Source organism: Leptinotarsa decemlineata, unplaced genomic scaffold (assembly GCF_025532065.1).
Source record: "Leptinotarsa decemlineata unplaced genomic scaffold, Ldec_3_MD MMD2_tig00002159_RagTag_RagTag, whole genome shotgun sequence".
Classification (NCBI taxonomy): Eukaryota; Metazoa; Arthropoda; class Insecta; order Coleoptera; family Chrysomelidae; genus Leptinotarsa; species Leptinotarsa decemlineata.
The window spans coordinates 3,597,680-3,623,312 of record NW_027412574.1 but is presented as its reverse complement, the minus strand read 5'-3'; the positions used below and the strand labels follow the sequence as shown (position 1 = coordinate 3,623,312).

The window sequence follows — 25,633 nt, the reverse complement described above, 5'->3', positions numbered from 1 at the left end:
GTGAATATCATTTATATGCCAATGATACTCAAGTGAATTTTTCTTTCAATGTGGACAAAATTTGAAAAGATAATGTTATAATTAATGCAGACTTATCGCGACAATCGCGGCATACGCAGCTCTGAAATTGTTATATCCTCATCGAAACGAAATCAATTCAAAAACAAAAAAATGTTATCCGAGTCAATGGTTTTATCACATTTCAACCATTCTAATATAGTTTATGGTCTTTTATTTCGGAAATCAGATGCATTTTGTATCCAAAAGGTACAAAATTCATGTCTACGACTAATTCTCAGTCTCAAAAGGAGAGATAGGATTTCACATAAGCTTAAGGAAATGGGCTGGTTAAGTATGTCTAATTGTCGTTTACTACATTCTCGTTGTTTTGTTTTATAAATTGTCACCTCACAAACCACAAGAGGAGACTAAATCATCTGTCGGTAACAAATAAGACAGATGGGTATCCGCGGCTAAGCTAAACAGTGGAGACGGGAGTGGGTTAAACAACTTAGCAGATTTCAAATAGATCTTAATGGGCGCCAGGTAAATTTAATCCTCCAGATACCCTAAGTAACTCACAATATCAATAACTTACCAATTAATATTGGAAATAAAAGATAAGATCCCCAATATGATTTATTCAGTAATCCTAACTTACATGGATTAACCAACAACGCTTCTAAGACAACAATGCAATATTCACACTACTACGCGATGTTCAAATGTCCATACAAGAGCGCGGTGTATCTAACCACGAATTCAATCAGCCATAAATTACGGTAGTAACGACGCTCAAAAAACTACAATACGTCGAGTAAAACTACCACGAAAATTGAGTAGGTGAAATCGTAAATACTAGTATCGGATGGTAAGACAAACTCGTTTGCGTCGCGTGAGCTCAGGCGTAGGCGCATCGGTGTCAATCAGCAATCGTGAAAGGAAGAATATACCTCAATTTCCGTTTCACAAATATCTATATCAATCAGGTATCAATAAACAACTCTTAATCAATAAACGATAAACAACACTATATCAACAGGTATCAATAAACATAAGGGCAAACAATTATTTAAATATCTCAGTATTGCACAAATTTCAAATAAATCAATCATAACTTGCGTGCTCCTTTTGGGCCACCCGGTATATGGTGTTAGGCTACCCTGTAGTATGGCGGAAGTGGATCACCCTGTAGTACTGCTGAGATGGATCACCCTGTAGTACGGCGGAGATGGATCACCCTGTAGCACCACCAAGATAGATCACCCTGTAGGGCACGACAAGCTGGACCAGTAATGGATCACCAAATAAGATCCAGAAAGAAAATAGGGGAAAAAAAAGACAGGAAAAGAAAAAGGAAACAGGAACGAAGACAAAAAAAACAGGAAAAGAAAAGCAGGAAGAAAAAGCAGGAGGAAAAAGCAGGAAGAAAAACAGGAAGAAAAAAGCAGGAAGAAAAACCCTACGGAAGAAAATTCTCAATCAGAATCAGATGAAACAAGGTGAGATTCAACCCCCATTCAATAGGACTATTTGACTAATCAATACCCCTGGTATATTTTCATCAAGCAAAGTAGCAAGATAACAAGAGTATATTTTTGGGTGCCCTGTATAACCATATGATCCGTAAAAATCAAGAAAATTGAATGAGTGTTGAAACCTCTCTTCAATACTAATATTCATTTGAGATATAACGATGGAATCAGAAATTACTAAACTCATCAAAAACACATTTAATGGTAAAATTCTTACCCTGGCCAAGGGGTTTTCTATACGTTTCTTCGTGTGCGGTGCTCTGCACGGAAGTCCTACTGGGACTTGATGAGTGACTGAGGGCCTTCTGTTTCTTATGAATCTAGAGACGAGAAACGAAGGTTGTAGAATTGAAGAAGTGATATCATAGCTAAGATCACATGAGAGATGCGACAGTGATTCAGACATACCTAATTTCGGAAATCCTCCCACCTGGCACGAGTTCGGTAACCACCACAAATCCTCAAAAGAGCTTAAGTTTCAGACTGCAAATATCCACACCAAAATGACCAATCAGTCTTCCACTATACAATCCTGACTTGTAGAAATAATCCCCGTGAAGGATGGCACAAATACAACCAAATATATCCTACAATCAGTCTGATGGTACCCTTTGAACTCCGAACCAAGCTCACCGAAGGTTAACTTCCAAATACCAAGCGACTGCCACATCTGACAGCTAACCAGTTGTTGCCACAGTGCATCCAATCTACACTACAAGCACCAAGGGGGCGCTGTGCACAACATCATACATCTATCAATTCCTCCACAGCCACTTGAGACAATATCAACAAGTCCATGACCCATCAAAACTCCTTCTCAAAGCAATGCAACCCTTAAACAACCCTTGACAACTTGAGTAACCGATCAATCCCTCACCCGTGAACAACTGTAGAACTAGTTCGGTGTAAGTCGACGGAACGACACTACGAAAGTTCGGCAGATGTCAACCAACAGCTGTCTCTTAACCTTGTTTACGAATATTTACAAAATATATTGTTCCAACCTATTTTCAACTATTTACCAATCCTTATTCATGCGATGGAATAGAAACATACAAGGTAAGTCGCCACATCCTTCCCTTTCAGTACAAATATTAGAGCATTCGTATTATTCAGATTATTTACCGAAAATATCAAACAGTATTCAGAAACCAGAGCTAACTAATATTGTTTTTCAGGCGATATGGCTCTAATATGTAGTAATCCTTCTGGAAGTGATGAATAACAATCTATGCAAGAAATATTCTCGGAAAGGTATAGAGAATAAGGCAGGCAACGGCTGAAAAATGATAGGCGAAGTAAACTGAGAAACAAACAATAACAACTATTTCAACCTAGCGAGGAATTTCGGATCTCCAACGTCGATTGGCAAAAGGAGAATGCGTAAGTACTGGTCAAAGCAGTTAGTCAGGGAGCATACATTTATTCTTGTACATTTCAGGTATGGTTTTCTATGGAACGGAAGATTCCCATTACTATGATGTTAAATGAATAAAATGAACTTGTAACTGAATTACATTGTTAATATCCTCTGAATAAAGATCTTAAAAGGTAAGGTAGTGTTTTGAAAGGTCACATAAGAGCAGTTTGATCTAGTGCTAAATTGAAACGTAACAAAATTCCTCAAAACTAATACACCTGAATATCTGTGCCGGAGAGTCACATACAGGACATATGTTCATAATCTTAATTCGAGGAGAAATACTCTGTTTGATATTCCAATGCATAAAAAAGATATATTTAAATCCTCCTTCTTTTATCAGATTGCTATAACTACCTCTGAACTGGATATTCCCAATTTTGCATTGTCTTTGAATTCCTCCAAAAAACAAAAAAAAATTGTTGACCCACCAATGATATAACCTAGTGAATAAAATGTATCTTTATAGTTAATATTTGTTAACCAGTGATATAAGTATTGATTATTTATATAGATTATGGGTACGTACCTTATTATAAGTAGGTAGATTTTTCATTGATGATTTATTATTTACAATTTTTTAGTGGAATGTGGAAGAATCGGTCAACTGACCTAAGGCTATTCGTTTTGTTTTGCTGCCTTTTTAGGTCAAGTTTCACAGTTCTGCAATTATTTTACCAGCAAGCAAAAAACAATTTATTATTATTATTATTATTGGTCGGTCGGTAGCCAGGCGGTTCGACGTGGATGCTTTGTTCACTCACTCGAATTGACTGCCGTGTTGGTCGGTGGTTCAAGCCCTAGTCTGGACGATCGATTTTCACTTGCTATCGTCCAACCCGTGTTAGGAATAACACGTTAAAAGGTAAGACCTCATTAATCCTTAGCTCGCACAAGTTTCGACTTCTGAGGGTTGTCGTTCATAGGAGTGCGACAGCTGGTTAACGTATAAACAGATTTTAAACAGATTCTAAACAGATTGTTACAATGCTTTATCTGAAAAATCTGTTCTTTACCAAAATATGTCAAAGATACAAATTTCTTCATTTCTAATTGTTTGATCTGGACGTATATTGATTAAATTTGAGGCTTTGTTTTCTGATTAACTTCTGAACTGTGTCCGCATTGAAACCGTTATTGTATCCTATCTGTATATTTATTTTAATTTTACTATCTAGATTGTTAGCAGACAAAGGAAACGAGTAAACTCTGTGTAACATTGAATCGTAGGCTGATAATTTATGACTGTCGAGATGGAAAGAATCACTCTGTAAACTCAGTTTTCTGAATTCATTGAACTCAAATTTATTATGATTATATGTGATGGTTAGGCCTAAGAAATTGATCTGCTTCTATATCTCTATTTCGAATGTGAATTGTATGTTTCTTTCATGTTTGTTCTAAATGTTATAAATCGGTTCAGCTGTAATGTAGTAACCCTGAAACAGGCGAGAATATCGTCTAGATTACTGTACCAAAAATAAATATATTTGTTACTCAGGTCGAAATTCATTATAGTGGTCTCCAAACTGTTTATGAATGTATCTGCAAAAAGTGAACTAAACGGTGAGCCTATTAGTATAAAATTTGTTACTGAACTATAAGTGATTCTGATTTAGGCATACATCGAAAGCGGTCCTATGAACAATAACCCCAGGGTTCGAAACTTGTGCAAGCTAAGGACTAACGAGGTCTTACCTTTCAACATGTAATTCCTAACACTGGTTGGACGATAGCAAGTGATAATCGAGCGCTCAGTCTTTTGCTTGAACCATCGACTCGCACACCGATCGATTGACTGAGTGAACAAAGCACCCACGTTGTTCTTTCACTTGATCTAATATATTTTGAATGAGAAACTTACATTCATTGTACGCTATGTTGGAGAACATAATCTTTACATCGAATGAAACTAAAATTGTAAATTGTAAGTGGTACGGTTTGGACACTTATTTTTCTACTAAAGTGATTTAGGACAGTTCATTGGTTCAGCCTAGCACCACTGATGAGACCTGGTAGGTCAAACAGCGTTGTCTAGTGTTGGATCCATGTCCATCTAGCTGCCTCAAATGCAGTGAAAGAGTGAAAGACAAAGGACGACTCTCTTTCGGTGAGCAATGTCAAAGCTTGGCTTTGCAACTGATCGCCTTGAGGAGCCTAGTTTATCTTTGATATTCAAAGTTTGAATCTTTTGTCGACATCATAGATGAAGAGTTGTCATCGCTTTTACTTTCAGGCGAACTCATTTCAGAATAGTTCAGTGAATCATCTTAGTTCCACTGATGATACCTGGTGGATCGAAACAATGCTGTCTTGTGTTGGATCGCAACTCCATATCATTAAAAACAGTCGACAATAGGTTACCAAGGAACCTATTGCCTAAGAAATTTCCAGAAGTGAAAAACACACTCAAGAAATGTCAATATTCCATCACACTGGCTTTGAACAGGAGTCTGCATATTTCTAATCCTACAGTTTCCTAAATATACGGTTGACTGAAAGTTGTAAGCCTAGTAAATCCGTGCGAACAATTGTCTCCTCCATAAGGTCATATCCTTATGAAATTGCTAAATAGCTGACCAAACTCTGTCAATCTCACAATTGAAATTGGGTGTTGTCGATTATCGTGATTCCATAGAGAAGATTGAAGATGTAGAGTGGCGAGATGGAGAACTTTTAGTACTCGTATCATTGATGTATCCTTGTTGTTTCCATGTCTCTTCATACCAAAAACTATTGAATAGTTTAGTGATATTCTGATGGTCATTGTTCTCAGTGGAGAAGTAATCGAAGACTATATACAATTAATAAAAATTTGCATAGAACAGAATTGCTTCCAGTTGAACAACTCTTCCGACAGATAGCATGAAGGCATGACAATGAGAAACCAAATTTCCCTCTTCATTGTTAATCGTTTCATGAGCAGATTTGAATTGGATGGGTTAGATTTCATTCCACGGACTTGGACGACATTTTCTGCGATTTTCGATTCAAGTGTAGAGAACCTTGTAGAAAACGTAAATTTAGGGAGAATGAAACAGATAAAGCGAAAACAACTGTTATCGTTAACGCATGATGATCTTTACCTCAAGAGCGAAATAAACTACAATAAATCGTTTGAAATTCTTTCGCCTTACAAATTATGGCGAAGTCGCCGGGAACAAGATTTGTCGAATGTGAAATACATGAATCATTGTTATAATCGGCAACTTTCTAACAAATTCCACATTTTTTAGATAACAGTATACGGAAAGTAAATTATTGAAGAACTCATCTTTTACTACCTTCTTACAACAATGAGTGAAGTTATTGGTGATGGGTTGAAAAAAATTTGAGACTGAATGCATGATCTACACATCCATGTATAGAGTTACTTATTTGAAAATTGATTATTTCCTTCCTTTCTTTGGAAGATTCCCACATTTTATTAAATCAAGATGGAGTAGTAGAAAGCCAAAAACTTTCTTTCCCACTTCTAAAAATATAACCCTTTCTATTTAAAAAAGATTCCTCTTGGCTGGGATTTAATCAAATAGGTGAAAGAATGTCATTACGATGTCATCGATGACATAAGTAGATCAAACTTATTCCATGATATAAAAAATCGTAATTCATTGTTTTTTTTTCGTATATTATTCTGATTGGTACTGAAGAGCCCTAAGGCAAGTGTCTTACGACGAAACATCGATGTCTACCAGTGAGGATGACAGTGTTCCATGTAAGTTCATTTTTTTACCATTTATTCAGTGTAGAACTCTTGTGAATGATAACTGATTTTAATCCATAACAAATGTTTGGAATACAAACTGAGTAGAGAACAGTGTCTTCTGTATAATTTAGTGTTCATATGAAAGTATTTGTTTCGAAATAATTTTTCATTCGTATAATTCAATGTTTATATGAAAGTAGCTGTTTCTGGGAGGAATTTTTCTTCCAGTTTGTGTCTGAAAGTTACTTCTGTGCATGATCTACACATCCATGTATAGAGTTACTCATTTTGAAATTGATTTCTTCCTTTCTTTGGAAGATTTCCACATATCAAGATGGAGTAGTAATAAGCCAAGAACTTTCTTTCCCAACAAGGAATAGAAATGCGAATAACCAGACTTCATGATATTATGGTAAACAATATTTTTATGACAAGAATATTAACCACAAATTCAGATTGCCAAAATTGCAGCTCTGAAATTTGACTAATATTTGTTCCAAGGCGCAAAACAGGAATCACCAGCAAGGAAACTTGTTGGAAGTTATCCTCCATAGCGTTAACTACAAAAAATTACTATTCTAGGGACGTTTTCCTATTAAGATATATATGAGAGAATGTTTGAAACTTGTTTTACCGCAGGTATGCAAAAATAAAAATCAGGTAATATGATAAATTGGAAATTTAACTACCAGGTCAGATAATTCCGGTTTCTGCTTCGATAAGTTTGAGAGCGCCTCAAAGATTTTCCTGTAGTGATTGTGTTTTGTCCTTATATACAAAAAAGCTTTAGAGTCACTAGTTGTGACAGCTAAAATAGTATTTTGCAACGTTTTCCCCATTCATAATTGGCCTTACCAAATAAGTCGATTATTTGGAAAAGACAAACCAGTTCGAAAATAAAAATATAATTTTGGATTTGAAATAATTGAGGTGAACATCAAGTCAAGGATGGAGATATGTGAAATAGATGTCTAGTCTTGTCAGAAGTTCACATTCCATTCAAGAACTTACTAAAGGCGAAGAGGTCTGTATTAGATATGACATGAAACAAAATTGAAAATGATTTATACTAAGTCATGCAAATTATAATTGAGAAACGAATGTATTTATGGCAATATTTAATTTTCAAAATATTCAACAAAGGAAAAATTGAAAACAACCTCCGATATTGTTATTCGCGATGAAAATTGACTAATTCAGGTCATGAAATAAATGTAGTTGTTAACTTTGCAATGATAAGCTAGATAGTTTTCTGAATAGATCCGAAGTATTCTGAAACAAAGTTAAATATAGGATTTTTAGAATGAATGGCCTTTTTTTATTCAAAGATTCAAGTTGCCTTGATAAAATGACAAAGAGACGACAGTTGATATTGAAAACAAGCAATACCAGTGAAAACTTTTCAAAAAACAGGACAAAAACGATAGTTTATATTTTTATGGCATCAAGAAACCAGTCATATTCTATAAATTTGCTTGTCAACCGTTATCAAAAATGTATTCACCTTCTTCTCATTCTTGAGCAAACGAAAAGTTATATTACTTACCTACAATATATAAGATTTACATATTGTTCAGATGTTTATTCATTTTACGTCCAGACCCTCCTTGTGAATATAGAAAGGATAAGAGGTAAGGACAGTTTCACCCTATTAGTTTATCTACCTCCTAGTAGATGGAGACAGCTATCGGATTGAAATTAAAAGAGTAGAGAGCTCGAAATAGTTCATGTAAATCACCCTAGGAGAATTGTTGCCCTACACGATACTATTTCAGACTGGCGATAAATCCGTATGAACATGGCTGCGGCAAGAAAGGAAGGAATTAGAGAGTAAAAATTTCGTGAAAACAGTCATACAGCCAATGAGATAGGGGAATACGTTTAGACGAGATTAGTTTTTGAAAAAATCTTTTGGCTTTCTACATCTCCATCATTATATAGAAAGTGGGAAGATAGGAAGAAATATTCGACAATATCAATAACAACTTATATGAAGATGTACAGATCAAGCAAGTTACTTGCAGTTACAAAATGAAGAAAACAGCTAGTTACAAATACCAATTATATGTATTATTTACGATGGTATCAAAACGTGATATATGATAAGTACCTACCTACTGATATGAAATTGGAGATTGGGAGTTTTCCGTGTAAGTAAATGTTACATCTATTTATGAGAAATATAGTTGAAAAACATATTCTTGATATCAAAATCTCCTTAAATCACTTTTTCGAATGACATAAAAATTATTCAACATGTCTTGCAATTGTCGTAATTTTAATGAGCTTTTTTTTTGAAAAGTTATTTTGCTCCCGAGAAAAGTTGAAGTAAACCTACTTAGCCTCGATTATTTGCATTCTTGAAATATTTTAACAGATATTCGAGATCTGGATTAGATTTTTATGCTGTCTACCTGTTTCAAATTCTTCGACCTAGAATTAAAATTTTTAGTTTATTTTGCTACGTACATAATTTCTAGTGGTATAAGATATTTCTGATGTTCTCGAAAAAAATATACCTAGAATTTGAATTTTGATATAATCATTTACAAATCATAATATGGCAAAAAGTAGGAAAAATTTCTTCGAACTATCGCAACTTTTAATGACAGAAACTACAATACATACCTTCAGCCAAATATAGTAAGATTTCAATAACATCATAATAACGAAAAACTAAACGACAAATCATAAAAATATTCGATGGTAAGTTCTGTTAAATATGTTTAAATCGATTTTTTTGTTAATCAGCTATCGCCCCCCTACAAACGACAACTTTCAAAAGTGTGAAACGTGTGCGAGCTAAGGATTAACAAGGTCTTACCATTTAACGTGTGATTCCTAACAAGCGTTGGACGATAGGAAGTGAAAATCGATCGTCCACGGCCTTGCAGTTCGAACCACCGGTTCGCACTACGGTTGACCGACTGAGTACCTACAGCTGATCACCCACATCAATCCACCTGGCTACCGTCCTTCAACTGATAGATCTAGTAATAAAAGAAGTTGGAATGCTTTTCAGTTGAAGTTTTTTAATGTGATTAAAATAACAATATGTAAAATATCAGTTGATAAAATGGATTTGAAAGGTTTGATTTTTTCATTTCTAACAAACTTTCAACATACTTTGCAAGGCTGTGAAAGGGTTAATATGTTTTCACTAAGTGAGCAAACACTGCCACTAACTTTCCCCGAATACCCGAATACTCTCAACATCAACGCTGGCGTTCCCCTGGGATCCATATTGTTTTCCACCCTCTTTTTATTGTAGATCAACAACGACGAAAAAATGAAGAGACGAATAGTTTGCTTCACTGACGACATCACACTTATCTCGTTATTCCAACCGGAATCTAGCACATTAGCTGTGGATGCACATCTTCACCGGCAGCAGTAGGTTGCATATGTTAATGAGGATCTAGAAGTCATTTCGAATTGGGACAAAGGTAACCAGGTTCAATTCATTGGCACAAAAACGCAGGCATCGGTTTTCTTCAAAAAATGAATGTTTCTGTACTGGGTATAATAGTGTCAGGACAGAAAATTTCGCTTTCTGCTTCGATAAGTTTGTTGAGGGTTAAAATGGACACCAATATGTCTTGGCACAATCATATGTCGCTGGAATTGCAAAGGCTGCTTCTCAAAAGCTTGAAACACTGTTTACAACCAGAAAACTGTACACACCTCAGCAACTTTTGATACTTTATGAAGTGCAGATCAGACCATCTTTGGAGTATTGTTCGCATGTATGGAGTTCCTCCCCTAAGCATATCATATTCAGAAAAGAGCCATCTGCCTGATAGGAGACGAGAACATCACATGCAACCTTGTAGTCAGGAACACCGAAGAAAGGTTGGAGATTTGTCTCTCTTTTATAAGATGCTCTCACGGAAAGTGTTCAAGAGAATGGGCGTATTTGATTTCACCAAGGGCGGTATATATTAGAAATACGCAACGTACTATGGCTGTTCATCGTTTTGAGGTTCAACTCAGTACACTTCGAACTGTTCAAGAACTCTTTCATTTGGAGAACTATGTTTACGTGGAATGAACTTCCTGAGAATGTTTTTTTAAATAGATTTAAAATCCCGCGATTGAAATCCAGTGTGAATCGCTACTTTCGCACAAGCATCGCTCTTAGAGTGCTGTTGTATTTTGAAGATGCTAGCTTTTTCTTATTATGAAAATCAGTTCAACTCAATTTTTCTATCCTTTTTATTTTAATAATTTTTCCAACATTACATTGACTTACAACTCACATACATAGCAGAATGACAACTGACTTGCAACTCGGACTGAAGGTAAGTTTACAGATACACTATGACATCTGTGATTGTGTGTGATTTGACATATAATATGCATGATTGGACTATACCACAAGCGCCTTAGGAATGCTCCTGTTGGGCTTGTGTTTTGTCCTAAGAAAAATCAATACAGAACGTTTTCATAAGTTACAGTTTTAAAAGTGGTCTCCGAAAAACCGCTGATGTGGGCGAAAGAATAAATTAAAATGAATCAGAAGGGGACTGGAGTCAGATCGAGAGAGCGGAAACTATCCTAATTTAGTTCAATGATTAAGAAACCTCAGGCTTAATATGAATTTTTCCGTTGTGTAGATTATCCATTGTCTCACAAATGAGAAAGTCCAGATGGCGCAACATGAGTTGGATATAGCATATGGGTCCTAACAAAGATCAACATCAACAAGGTACTTCACCAGCTTCACATTGTCGAGCAGGTGGACCCTTTGGAGTCGCAGAAGTTCTGATTCGAATTCTAAAACGTTTATTCTTTATATAAACTCAATCGTCATTAAAATGTGAAACATGAACTTTGTTCATCAAGGAAAAGCAACAAAACATCAGAAATTTACGCAAAGTAGATCAATATCTGTCTGGGAATTCACTTCAGATGGTTGAATTAGCTATACTAGAACAGGTTGAAGTGAAATAAACATGAAACAACACTCCGTGTTCAATCGGGAGAAATTATCGAACATCACCATATGACCATCAGTCAGTGCTTGTTGCAAAAGGAATTGTCAAAATGATTGCATATTAGACATCACTCAGGGGGACTACGTAGAAGCAGGCATCCGATGGCCGGTTTGTTCAACCCCCACACATCCCAAGTCAATGCACTCGCCAAAAACAGCATGCACAGTGGTTTAGGCAGTGAAAAATGAAGGACAGCCAACCCGCCCAAGTTGGATATAAGTGAAATATTCAAAATTGCTGTTCGGACACACAATCCGTAGCAGATTCACAAAAACAAAGGCAAATTCAAATAATTTCGTTTACCATGTGGATGAGGCAATTACTATACTACTATGTCAAAATAGTACCTGAAACTGGTCCGTGTAACGTCAAATCTGTATTATCCATCAAAATTTATTGTTTCGCTTTCAAAATAGACCCCTTTCGAAATAATAGGTACCTACCTACACTATGCCAATGAACAACTCAATCATCAAAACATTTTTCAAACACATATTATGGGATCGGCTTCAGTACTTGGTGCGAATTATTTTTTATGTTATCTTTCGACTGAAAACGGGTGCCTAGAAGAGTTAATTTGAGTTTTGGGGAAAAAATCGGCGACTGTTTGATAAGTTTTGTTGAATTTTCGGCCAAAACTTGTTTCACAATGATAGCCTTGTGAGGTCATAATTTTTCCCAAATATCTGGTCTTTTTCGACGAATTTGCTCTATTAAACGCAACGCCGCATAACACTCAGATAATATTCATTATTCACTAGAGAGATACATAGATAGACTTCATTGACTATTTCACACAGTGGTTTACAGCACGTCACATAGTACAACAAATATTGGGAGACAATATGTAAAAATGTAAATTCAATCAGGTCATTCACAAAAATATTATTTTTAATTACATTAAAAAGAATAATTCAAAAATTCTTCTACACTATAAAAACAATTTTTTAGGAGTAGACATTTCACATTAGCCTCAACTTGTTATGAAGTTTCAAATTGAGAGAATTTGACTTCGACTTATTTAGCCCGAAACGTTTCAGTGTTATTTGGTTGGCTGATCTCATGTCGTATTTGTGAAGATCTGACGAAACAGTATAGTTTCCTTTGTTTGAGTGTATTTCACAAAGGGTTTAATATATGTAAATGCATGGTAGTGTCATTATTTTCATGTCAGTAAAGAGGGGACAACACAGTGTTCTCTCAGTCCGACTCCAGCCAGATAGCTTTCTTCTGTGATCTTAAGATGTTTAGCGCATTGCTGGAATTTCCCCATAGAATGGCTCCATAGCTAATACGCGAGTGAAACAAAGCGAAATATATTTTCCTGAGTGATTCGGGACCTACAACATATCTCAATCTTCTTAAGAGAAATATTGTACTGGAAAGCTCGCTGTTCAGTTTTTGAGTATGAGAGTGCCAGCTGAGAGTGTCATCGATTGTAATTCCAAGAAGTTCACATTGTTCTCCTGATGTGTATTTATTGTCACTGGATATAATCAGTTGTTGCGTTTTTTCACCATTCAGTTGTAGGGAGTTTGCAGAAAACCAATTTCTAGCAAGGTCAATCGAATTGTCAGCAAGAATTTTGAGGCTATAAAAATCTGACGAACTATTGAAGAATAGTGGCTGTATCCTGTAGCATATGCTGACAAATGTCATTTATGTAAATGATAAAAAGCAAAGGACCAAGGACCGATCCCTGTGAAATTCCATGTTTCACTGTCCTGAGCTCGGATGTAGTCTTTTTCATTTTGGCCAGTTGTTGTCTATTTGTTAAATACGATGACATCAATATGAGTGGTGTTCCTCTAACCCCATAATAAGATAACTTTTCTAACAGTAGCTCATGTGAGACACAGTCGAACGCCTTGGACAAATCGCACACAGAAAGGATGGAATGTTGCTTTTTTTCAAGGCCATCGACAATGTCCTTCACGACCTTCACTAGTGCCCTTATTGTAGATTTGTTTTAGTGGATACCAAATTGAGTGTTGGCGAGGAAGTTATTCTTTTCAAAATCATATGTTAAACTTTCTTTGAGCAAAATATCTATAATTTTAGAAAACGTGTTAATTATTTAGATTGGGAGAAAGTTTTCCATAGTTTCAAGGTTTTTTTTTCGTTTAAGGCAAAACTCTTGAGATTTTGAATAAATCCGGGAAAATGCCATCTCAAAAACACTAATTTATAAGTGCAACCAATGGTTCAAGCAAAATGTCCGAGAGTAGCAGATTTCAGCCGTTTCTGGGCATCCACCCACCACTATGACGTATTAATTGTTTTTTTGTTTAGTAAAATCAAGGCGATGTGACTTTGAAGTGTCTGGTGCATGGATCATTTTTTTCATATGAGATTTTGTGTGTGCGCGATATAATGACGTAATTACATTTGGTTGGTGTGTGTGTATGAGAATGCACGGTACAGAGTGCGTGTCTATGTACAAATATACGTCTGCATACTTCAAAAATCCTCCTTATAATGAATGTTCCATCGGTGTGAGCCCACCAAGTTAGTAGTGGTGTGACGTCACAGCAGCAACCGTTCAACGGTAGGAGAGCGAGATGTTCACTCCACGACGTGTGGCTGAGTAATGCGTATTCATCGGTGTGTCCTCACCTCTCTTTCGATGAGGCGATGACTGTGACGTAACACATCGCTCTAACCTCGCTCTCGATGGTGACGCGCAGGCGGCGAGGACTGTGTTAGCGTCTGTCTTCTACGATGGCACAACGACCACTGCCTGTTCGTATCGACTTCTGTTAACGCGTCCAACTGAGAGGTGGGCTTGGCTGTGACGTCAGGCATCTCTAATAGGTAACAAATAGCAATGTGCGCCTTTCGAAATGTAGTACGGTTTCATGGTAGGGGTGACTCAAACTGTTTAACATAAAAGAAATGTCTGGCACACTATGAAATCAGTAGACGAATATATCTGCAGCAGTTAGCAATTGATAGAGTGTTAAATCAGTTCGTAATGGAAGGAAGACGGTGAGTGTATTTTTCTGTTGGAAATTGTTTATATTTTCATACATATTTTCATCATGTCCGTTTCAAAAGTAGACTTATATAAAATAAATAATTTGATTGTACAGAAAGTTGAAATACTAGAGCAATCATCATTGCCAATTGATAAAGTGTACATAATTAAGAATATGTCAACTTATTCTACAACGTTTGGTAAATCAATTTTATCAACTTTGGAAAATGTAAGCAATGATAAATTATTTAAAACATGGCTACCAAAACTTATTTCGTTGCAATTCAGTGATGACAATATAACTTGTATCAAATCATCGGGTGGTAAATATACGATGGTGTATTTAGGTCAGAGCCCACAAAGTTTTGCTGTTATGAATACACTCACTTTATAACTATAAGTAAAATGGGAATGTGAGTATTATATCATGGAAACAAGTTGGAGGTTGCTTATTGTTTTTTATTCGATTTCAGTTCCATCATTCAAAGATGTGGATGCAGTATGCAAGTCAAGATTGGATCGATGTTGTAGATCTCAAATCATCGGTTCAACATTTGTCGACTGAATGTTGATGTTGTTGGTGTTGGTTGATGGAGCCGAACATACTAGCATTTATGATATGAGTGTATGCTATGATGAAAAATATATCGAATTATGTCTTCGTGATGCTGAGAACTATCGCAGTGGTGCAGAAGTTTGTAACAAATTTTTGGGTAATGAATTGGAATTGTGTCAACTTTGTGAGGTTATGATTGAACTAAACCTTAGAAGGTTCCTGTATAGCCTCCAACCATACTTGCCAGAATGGATCATTCATCACTTTGAATTGAATGATGAAAATCGAGAGGACATTGAAGATGAAGTGGAATTAGGAAAAAATTACAATACATGATATAAGTCACTTACAAATAAAAAAAAGATCATAAAACAGTACATGATAGAGTGGAAAAATGAAATAGTATCGATAATTTAAAGAGTGTCAATATCTGCTGTGAACTGAACCATCCAATGCATTGTATGTTGAAACTGTATCATGCCAAATTAATGCATATACTTTAGTGTTGTCTGGAAACTTATTCTTCCTCGTCTCAAACTCAATATTTATATCAATAGTTGATGATTTTGTTGATTCTCTCTAAATTGTCCAATGTCCATCAGAGGTTCACTCATATCTTTATCATAATAACTTCGTTGGAAACTCCTAAAAGCATAATAAGCAGGAGCATCAAGTTTTTTATCGAAACTCGAATTCCAATGCTCATATGGATAAACTTCAGAATTGAAGTATACTGTTGATATCGGCAGTTGTGAATTTTGTAATATTCTGTGTTCTATCTTCAGATGTGGTAGTACTTTGGAATGCGATGATGACAAAACGAGGAGTTTCCAGAGCATTAGTTGTTTTGATGGTCCATATGTCTGAAAAAGTCCCACGTAATGATGGTAGTTCATAGAGGTCCCACATACGATAAGCCAACTTGATTTTGGCATTCAAACCGCTCTTGTTTATTCTACTCAAAAGTTTGAGCTATCATCTGGTACAATATGTCTTATTTTCCATTCGATTTTATTTATTTCCTCACCTAGATATTTTTTGAATGATCGAGCGATAATCAAAATCAACTCCTGTTTACCATTCAAGATACTTTTGTTGTAATCTTCAGCAAAACCCATCAAATATTTCAGTGGTAGTTTTCCACTAAATACATGACTGTTCGTATCCAAGATATCTTGTTTCAATTGTGAAAGTCCCCAGCCAGATGTCAATAATGTGTTAGCATTGTCCAAATGATATCATGGTTATCCCGAGTTTTCTAACAACAGCCACTTGTTCACCACCCATTTCGTAACGAATTTCATCAAAGAGAAATGCAATTGCATTATTCGAGAGATAGCATATTTTCGCTACGTCTTTGGGGGTGAATTAACCTTCTATATAAATGAAGCTCTCGGCAATATCTAGTATAACATCTTGATTATTGATTGCAATTCTAATTTCATCTGGATTCCTGAATAGCGGTGATACATATGGATTATATGTGTGCTTATGTAAACTTATAGCAGAATGATCGAGCACTGGTTCATCGAATATATTCAACTTTTCACTGTTTGTTTCGAGCACCATTGTTATTTTCTCACTTTCAATCCAATCAAAAATTCAAGATCACTCACAGACAGAGCGTTATGTGCTAACTGTTTAGCATACACTTGTGGAATGAGCTTCTTTTTATGCACACTTTTCTTTTAAATAGTGCAGCTGCTTTTGGTTTGGGATTGTTCAATACGATTTTGTCTATTATAAATGAAACCCATAACAATAGTTATTCGATTTTCTTCAATTCCAAAATAATGAAAATCTCTTCTTCACTTCCAAAATCGATGAGGTTATATTTTTCATCCAAAATACGCACTGTAATGTTGTGAATCAATTGACGACCTTCTGGATTGACAGGCATATATATAATACTGTGTGGTTCTTTAGTAAGATTGTATCCAGGTTCAACATCAATATCGAATGAGGAAAAAATGTGGGATTCTTCACCATTTACATATGAACCAGATATGTTTATTGGTAATGAGGATTCATGTATCTGAATTGGTGGAAATATGCCATGAGCGAACCCCATCATTTCGGCTATAGAATTTGGATGTGTCAGATCAATTTCATATTTGGATCGCATTCCACATTTGAATGTATTGTTATTGGCGTGTAGATAGAAAATGTCATCTGCATCGATATCAGTTCGTTTTTTGACATGAAACAATCTGTACATAATATTTTTCTTTATGACGGCATTGATCTCTTCTATTTTGTAAGCACCACATGGAATTTCAATTGTGTACTTTTGGAGTATCGATGAGTTGCCATTACTGAATCTGGAACTCATTAAATTATTAGTTTCAGTTAGATTATTGATTGTATTGCATCCATGTAATCCCAATAGTCCTAATCCATAACAGCTGTTCCTATCCAATTCAATAGGTGGAAAAAAATCACCACTCAAGACACTTGTCCCGACAGCTTGTAGCTCGAACTTTCGTGACATGACTGATGAATCTGAGACAATTTACACTTCTTCGAAGATGTTGCATTGTAATAAATATCATTTTTAATGATACCGATATTCATATCCTCTATATTACAAATGCAACATACAGATTTTCGAGGTATAGGACCATCATTCACATGCGAATCTGAATTTTTATAGGGGTGGTATTCGTAACAATATATATATTTCATTATGTCGATTTCATCTTGTAGATATTTGGGTAACTTCTCCCAAACATATGCAATCTCATGTGCAACGCATGCAAGTATCACTTCCTTGGGCATATTTGCAAGCATCACTTCATCAATTTTCGTTATGGTACCATATTTTGAAAACATCCCAACTGAAAACCCCCTTTCCTTTGATAGCCTCCCGATCCAGTTTTGGTGGTGTATCCATTTTCATTTGGAAAATTATTCAGAGAGAAACTGTAAGCACAAGTGACCACAGAGAACTGTATTAAATTTCTGTTGACGATCATAGTTATATTTAATTTTTACATTTGAACATTTTCGAAAGAATCGAGTCAATTCCAATGGTGGGGGTAGATCTCAAAAATTATCGAAATATACGACTTCTTTCCCACATTTTTTATATGCCACCCAATGTGTTTCTGGTTCATCTATTCCATCTAAATTGACAATAGTTGTCTCGTTTTGTCTTGGACCTGAAGAGGGTAATCTGTCATGCATAAAAACACCACGAAAATGTGGAATTTTCATTTTTTGTGCATAATAACTGAGATTGATATCGGTGAGAAGCCTCTGAGGTAGGGAATTAATTAGTTTTTTGTTTTGTTTGTGGGTTTGTATGGTTTTATTGTGACGATTGGCTTCCATTAAAGCCGCTCTGCTGGCTTTTGCCGAATTCACGGCCTTGGTAATACCAGCAGCGGCTCCCGCCAAACTTCCTAGTGCGGATAGTCCAGCAAAAATTGGTATCAATGGTAAAAGTCCACCGATCTTGGGAACAGGAATTATGCGTGGTGTGCGGATTTTCTTCTTTCCACCGGCAGCTTTAAGGTATTTACGTGCCGCCTGCAATGCCACAGTGATAGCTTTTTTGCTATTATTCGTCACAAATTGATTCCCACCAGCTTTCTTCAATACATTTCGCACTTTATGGACTATCCCAGCACCAAATGCAACTTTTTTAATTTTATTTTTCTTCGTTTGTTTCCTCTTACATTTTTTCTTATTGGTACTACAACCCATGCCCATATGTCTTTTCGCTTTCATAATGTTGGTGACAAGTAATGCAGCTGCTCTTTCCCCAATACTCGCGTCCTTCGATTCAACCATAATCATAATGTTCAAACGAATTTAAACCACATTTATTCAGATCATGTATCACCCGATGTAACATTCGAGCAATTCAAATTGATGCGTGTTAAATTCTGGGAGGACCAATATGGATTTTTAGTCGTTGATAAGGACAGAAAAATAGATGAAGGTAGATATTGCAGAAGATTCGATAGTTTTGTATATCCATGATCTTGTTATTCAAATTTATTCGATCACTGAATATTGTAGAGGTCACTTCATCAGTTAATTAAGATATAATTTAAAAAAGGCAATATGAATACAAAAAATGTTTCTGAAAATAAAAACAATGAAATGAATTTGAAACGTCAACTAATAGAGACAACAAAAGCTGTCAGGCAGAAATGCAACTATATCAAGAATGAGCCCGTAACGAAACCATTGAATGTTTTATCATCAAATGCTACTTCGAAATCATCATCGTTATCGTCAAACCATGGAAATGTTCAATCTACTTCAAATTATCCCATGAGTACTCCAATAGAAAAAAACAATCTTTTGGTAGTGTATCATCTGTGAATAGTGACATGAGCACACTTCAAGACGATATGAGAACAAATCTATTCGAAACACCATCATCGTCCCACATCGAATCCCCGGATTCTGACTCCTCACCTAATATGAATGAAAGTCGTGAAGGTGTTTTGGCGAAACATTTGGATAATGCAAAATCTAGGAATTCAGCATATAATGGAACAATTGGTGTACGTATGTATCCTATTACACAAAAGCTGAAAATGGGAAGTCTAGTGGTACATTTCAAAGATGGAAACAAGTGAAAAAATATGATTGCGCAGGTAGTCCAGACTTGTATATGATCTTTTTGAAGAATCCACAAGATGTTGATAATGAAGGAATTCGTCAAGTATATTTCATAATATTGAAAATAACGAATGCTCTATATAAACAATATCATTTGAAAAATGGTTTTGAAAAGACAAATTCTAAAAAATTTCGTGAAGTTATCAAACCTCTATTAGACTCACCACAATATCCAATAAGAAGTAGAAGTAAAATTGGTGGAGCACTCAAAGGGGTGAAAATGGAGAAAACATATAATTCTAAACTTGTGAATTATGTGTACTGGAATTCACCGAAAGAGTTAGTTGCTCACTTACGACTATTGGTAGCTTCAAATTCAGCTGGGCATACTGGACATGACAATGAAATAATTTCAATAATTGAAGAATTACGGGAAGAAGGTATAATATATTAATATATCCACAAGTAAAGATCACTGTCACATCATCATACAATGCAGTAACATTATCACCTTTTCTCTTTAATCATATTGAAATAGAATGACTAATGAAATGAGTGATGTCAAACGACAAGTTGTTAATGAATTACATATACCTGCAAGACGTAATTTCCGCAGAAGAATAACCACCATCAAAGTTTTTGCAGATCTATGGCAAATAGATCTAATTGAACTACAACGTTACGCAAAAAGTAATAAAGGATACCGATATATACTTGTAGTGATTGATTGTTACTCAAAATATCTATGGACTGTTCCAGTTAAAGATAAAACAGGTAGTACAATGACTAATGCAATGAAACATGTACTAAAGGAAGCCAAATTTTAACCCAAACATATATAAAGCGATCAAGGGAAGTAATTTTTTAAATAGAAGCTTCTCATCTCTAATTCGAGAATATAATATCAATCATTATTCAACATTTAGCACAAAGAAGGTGGCTATAGCGGAAAGAGTGATTCGTACAATAAAGGCATGGCTCTACAAGGAATTTCCGATGAGAGGTCACCACAAATGGCCTGATATTCTTCCAACTATAACTAGTAGATATAACAATGAAGTTCATTGTACAATGGGTATGGCACCCGTCAATGTTGATTCAACAACAAAATTGAAATTCAAAGGTATGAAAGGAATTGGAGGAAAACAAAGTAAACCCAAATTCCAATTGAATGATATTGTACGTACAGGCAAGTACAAAAATATTTTTGAAAATTCTTACACTGCCAACTTTACCACGGAGCTCTTCAAGATTGTTAAAATTAATAAAACCACCCCCACGACCTATGATCTTGAAGATATGAATGAACAAGAGGATGGTTTTACGAAGAAGAGTTATTACGAACCAAAAATCCTGACGTATATCTGATTGAGAAGTTGTTGAAGAGAAGAGAAAATAAAGTATATGTAAAGTGGTTAGGCCTTCCTAGCGAAGAAAATTCTTGGATTGATGAATCAAATATGGTTTGAATGTATCTACTAATGTATTTATGAATAAAGTAATGTTGAAGTTCATTATTTTTTTATTATTATTCTGGCATCGACTACTGAGGTCATTAGCCATTTTGTAGTATACGATAAATATTTATATTTTGTTGGAAAGGTATGTTGCTTTCAGAAAGTTCGAAACATTTCTTATAGCTTTAGTACTGAGGCAAGTTCTGATATTATCCAATAAGTTATATCGTTGTCGATCGGCTTCATATTGGTGGCATTCTAAGAGAAGGTGTTTAACCGTCATAAAAAGCAATTTTTACAGGATGGTTGTCTTTGTCTTCTCAGTATATAAGAGGATCTTAAGTTCGTATGTCCTATCCTAAGTCGTATTATTATGACTTGTTCTCTTCTTGTTAGCCCTTGTGGAAGTCTCATGGCTGCAATATCAGGTTTGATATCTTTCAATTTTGAATCGTTGTTTTTCCATTTGTGTTGCCATGTGTTGAGTATTGAGTTTTTTATGAATATTTTTGTGTCATTTGGACTCACAGGTATATTCAGATCGACATCATTCTCGGTTGCAGCTCTTGCTGCAGCGTCAGGAACCCAAACAAATATGATCGATTTTCCTTTGGGCTGGAGACAACTCATCAGTGTTGAGATTCTTTGTACTAACGGATGTTTACTGAAAGAGTATTCAATTGCTTGAATAAAACTCAGCGAGTCTGTGCAAAGGATGTATGAATGAAAATTACATGAGTCCATGTATAGCAATGCTTGCCAGATTGCATATAGTTCTGCTGTGAAAACACTCGCTTGATTCGGTAAGGTCCAGAAGTGGGTTGATCTCAGACATGGGAAAGCACTTCCAGTTCCTTGCTCAGTCTTCGATCCATCCGTGTACACTATATGGCTATTCGAGTATGTTTCAATTATTCTTTTGAATTCAGCCCTGATCACCGCTGGGTTGATTTCCTCTTTGTTGAATACAGAACAATCTAAGTTGCTTTCAATTGGTTTCATTTTCCACGGGGGAAACTCGCAGAATCCTAGCTTATATATATATCTGGAAAGTGGGTATCCATTGAAGACATCAGCTCTTTCAGTCGTATACCGGTAAGGTGCTTGAAGAGTTTCCTTATTAACATTAATAGCTCGCTCACTCTTTTCGTGTTCAGCAATAGCCATCTATGCCTTTACAAGGCAGCATTTTTTTTTCTTCTTCATATCTCCAAACCGATGTAGTGGACTGAAACAAGATAGCGATTCAGCTTTCAAATCACCCTTCATTTCTTTAGGTGCATCTTTTGTCTTCCTCTTCGATCTGTTACTTCTCCTTGTGGGTTTTTTCTCTCGCACACCACTTTTCGATTGTTTATTTTCTTTGAAGTCAGTGACAATCGATGAAGATACATCAGTAACCTTCCTCTTGATTGTTCTAGATTTCTTATCAACACCAAGAGGAAGGGTAGATGAAGGGTATTGCGAAACGATTGGATTTTCAACAACAATTTGCTCAATTGGTTCCGGCACATCTGCAAAGTTAACGAAGTCGTTAATATCAAAATCTTTTATCGACTATGTTTCAATTATTCTTTTGAATTCAGACCTGATCACCGCTGGGTTGATTTCCTCTTTGTTGAATACAGAACATCTAAGTTGCTTTCAATCGGTTTCATTTCCCACGGAGGAAATATTTATTGATCTTAAAATTGATGGTTGGTGTTGTAGTACTAACGAGATTACAATCATTCATCTTATGACGAAAAAGCAATCTCTCGTTGGAAACATACATCAAACATCCATCACAAAAATATTTTTTGTGTTTATGAGCTGATAGTTGACTAGAAACTTATCTTGAAAGATCTTTGATCCAATAGTGACTATTACCGGAGTCATCAGTTATAAGTAATAAATTGACATGTCTCCGGAGTCTTCTCTGTGAGTATCGCAATGGACCAATCACGTCATACTTCATTTTACCCTTGTCAAATTTTACTCTCTGAACCGTAAACATTAATTGAAATAGCATTCCTATCTTCGAATCTCTCAATACTCATATTATTAACTTTAACCGGAAAATCCATATCTGTGACATCTAAAACATTGGAAAAATGTGGATATGACGTAACTTCGGACACTCGACCATTTGCAGGATTTAATGCTGATGTTATAGCCCAAGCAAAACAGTGTTGATCTTCGTTACGAACATTCACGACAGCTTTCCACCATTCAATGGAGGTTCTTTTAAAGACCAAACAGTTGAAATCAATAAAAATATGTTCTTATATCCCACTGACACTGAAAAAGTTTTACGAATAATACAAAAACTAAAACTAAAAAAAAGTTCTGGACACGACGGTTTTACTGCAGAAATGTTGAAGCATATGGCAGATTTTATAACAGTCCCTCTTACCCAAATAATTAATAGTTGCTTCGAAAACGGAATCGTTCCAAACATTTTGAAAACGGGTGTTATCAAACCGCTCTTCAAGAGTGGTAATAAACAACAAATTCCAAATTATAGACCTATTTCTCTGATATCACACATAGCAGAAACTTTTGAAGAAATAAAAAAAGAAAGAATGACACATTTCATGAAAAAACATAATATCCTGTCCCAACAACGGTATGGATTCAGAGAAGGAAGATCTACAGAAGATACAATATTGGAACTGATGACTCATATCAACAAATCACTCGACATGTCCAAACCGTCATTCTGCATTTTTATTGACCTTTCCAAAGCCTTTGATACTGTTTGGAAAAAATTGGCATGCGGGGTAAGCCGCATGATATATTGAAATCGTATCTCTTAAACCGTAAACAAGTAGTCGATATTGATGGTGCAGTAAGTATATCAAGGACGATTACCTACGGGATTCCCCAAGGTACGTTCTTAGGCTCTCTTCTGTTCACCATCTATATAGAGAGCCTATTGAAAATGACCTCTGAAGGAACTATTCTGAGCTTTGCAGAAGACACAGCAGTATTTTATAGTGACGATACATGGCAACAACTGAAAGCGAAGGCGGAAAAAGATTTCATCAATATTAATAAATTGTTTTTATACAATAAACTAACTTTGAATGTGGAAAAGACCAAATACTTACCCTTCACTTCCTATACTAACAATTTGCCGAATATGGGGCAATTGAATATAAACCAGAATATATCAATTCCAGAAGCCAGCTCCATTAAATACCTCGGTATAAAAATTGACCGACATTTGAAATGGGATTTACATATATCGTATCTCACAAATAAACTTCGAGGATTCATATCAATATTCAAACTCTTGAAAGAATACCTTGATATCGCCCATTTGACAACTGTGTATTATAGTTTAGTTCAGTCCCAACTTTCATACGGCATAATAGGATGGGGAAGAGTAAATGACGCACACTTAAATTGCCTCAATATTGTACAAAGAAAAATTCTTAAAATCAACTTGGGCAAAGGAAGGATGTATCCAAGCGATAATTTATATTAAGAAAGTGGCATTTTCGATGTTAGACAACTCTATTGCCAAAAAATGTTGCAGAAAATATACAAAAATGAAATTAAAATAACACTCTCGGATCACCCATACAAATACTAGGAGACAAAAACATATTGTTGTGGTTCCGAAATGTATCAAAACAGTGGGACAGAGGCACTGCAGCTATCTGGGTCCATAAACTTGGGATTTACTACCTAAAACCAAAAAAACTAGTCAAAACTACGTTAAGTTTAAGAAACAAGTTAAAAATTGGCTAAATAGTTATGCTAAATAGTAAAAACTGCAAAAATTCATACCTCTTATAATTTATTAGTTTTAACAAATTGTTTGTCCTATTCAAAAGACAATGATATATATCTCTGATGAGACTCTAAATGTGACTTTTTACCGACTGTGATATTTATCTCCTGTGATACCTTGCATAAAACTGTTAACCATCTATTGGTGATATTTAGATAATTTGTAATGTGATATATGTATAGTATGTTCACTGAGATTTCAAACCGATCGTGATCTGGATGTGACGTTTTTACCTACTCGACTGTGATATTTTATCTCATGTAATATCTTGCATGAAACTGATAACCAATCATTGTGATATTTTAAATATTGTATTATGTCCACATAAATGTTTTTCTTTGTTTTTTTTTAATTTTTTCTAGAGGCTATATCACGCACAAGGAGCAATCTTGCGATTGTTTCTTCAGTGATGCCATTGTTTATTTATGCAGCTCTCAGGCACTACTGATATAAACTTATGTATTCAATATTGTAATTTTTTGATAATTTTTTTTCATCGTAGTGTGCGCTGGTCAGGCCCTATCCCCCGAAGCCCCGATACATTCGGGAGGGTGCGCCAGCATTATCAACCAATGACCACTCCCCATACCGTGGGGTAAGTGATCGTTGGGTCCTGAGCCCTG

At 35.5% G+C, this 25,633-nt stretch overlaps 2 long non-coding RNA genes across 2 annotated transcripts; one reads left to right on the top strand and one right to left on the bottom strand.

Moving 5' to 3' along the window:
- Positions 1–626: 626 nt before the first annotated feature.
- LOC141482990 (uncharacterized) lies at positions 627–1,858 on the bottom strand. The gene is made up of 2 exons (XR_012465837.1): positions 1,753–1,858; positions 627–1,462 (listed from the first exon to the last, which is right to left on the bottom strand). It is a non-coding gene; the product is annotated as an uncharacterized lncRNA (long non-coding RNA).
- Positions 1,859–2,791: 933 nt separating this feature from the next.
- On the top strand, positions 2,792–3,090 carry LOC141482989 (uncharacterized). Its single transcript, XR_012465836.1, has 2 exons — positions 2,792–2,918; positions 2,977–3,090. It is a non-coding gene; the product is annotated as an uncharacterized lncRNA (long non-coding RNA).
- Positions 3,091–25,633: the final 22,543 nt, after the last annotated feature.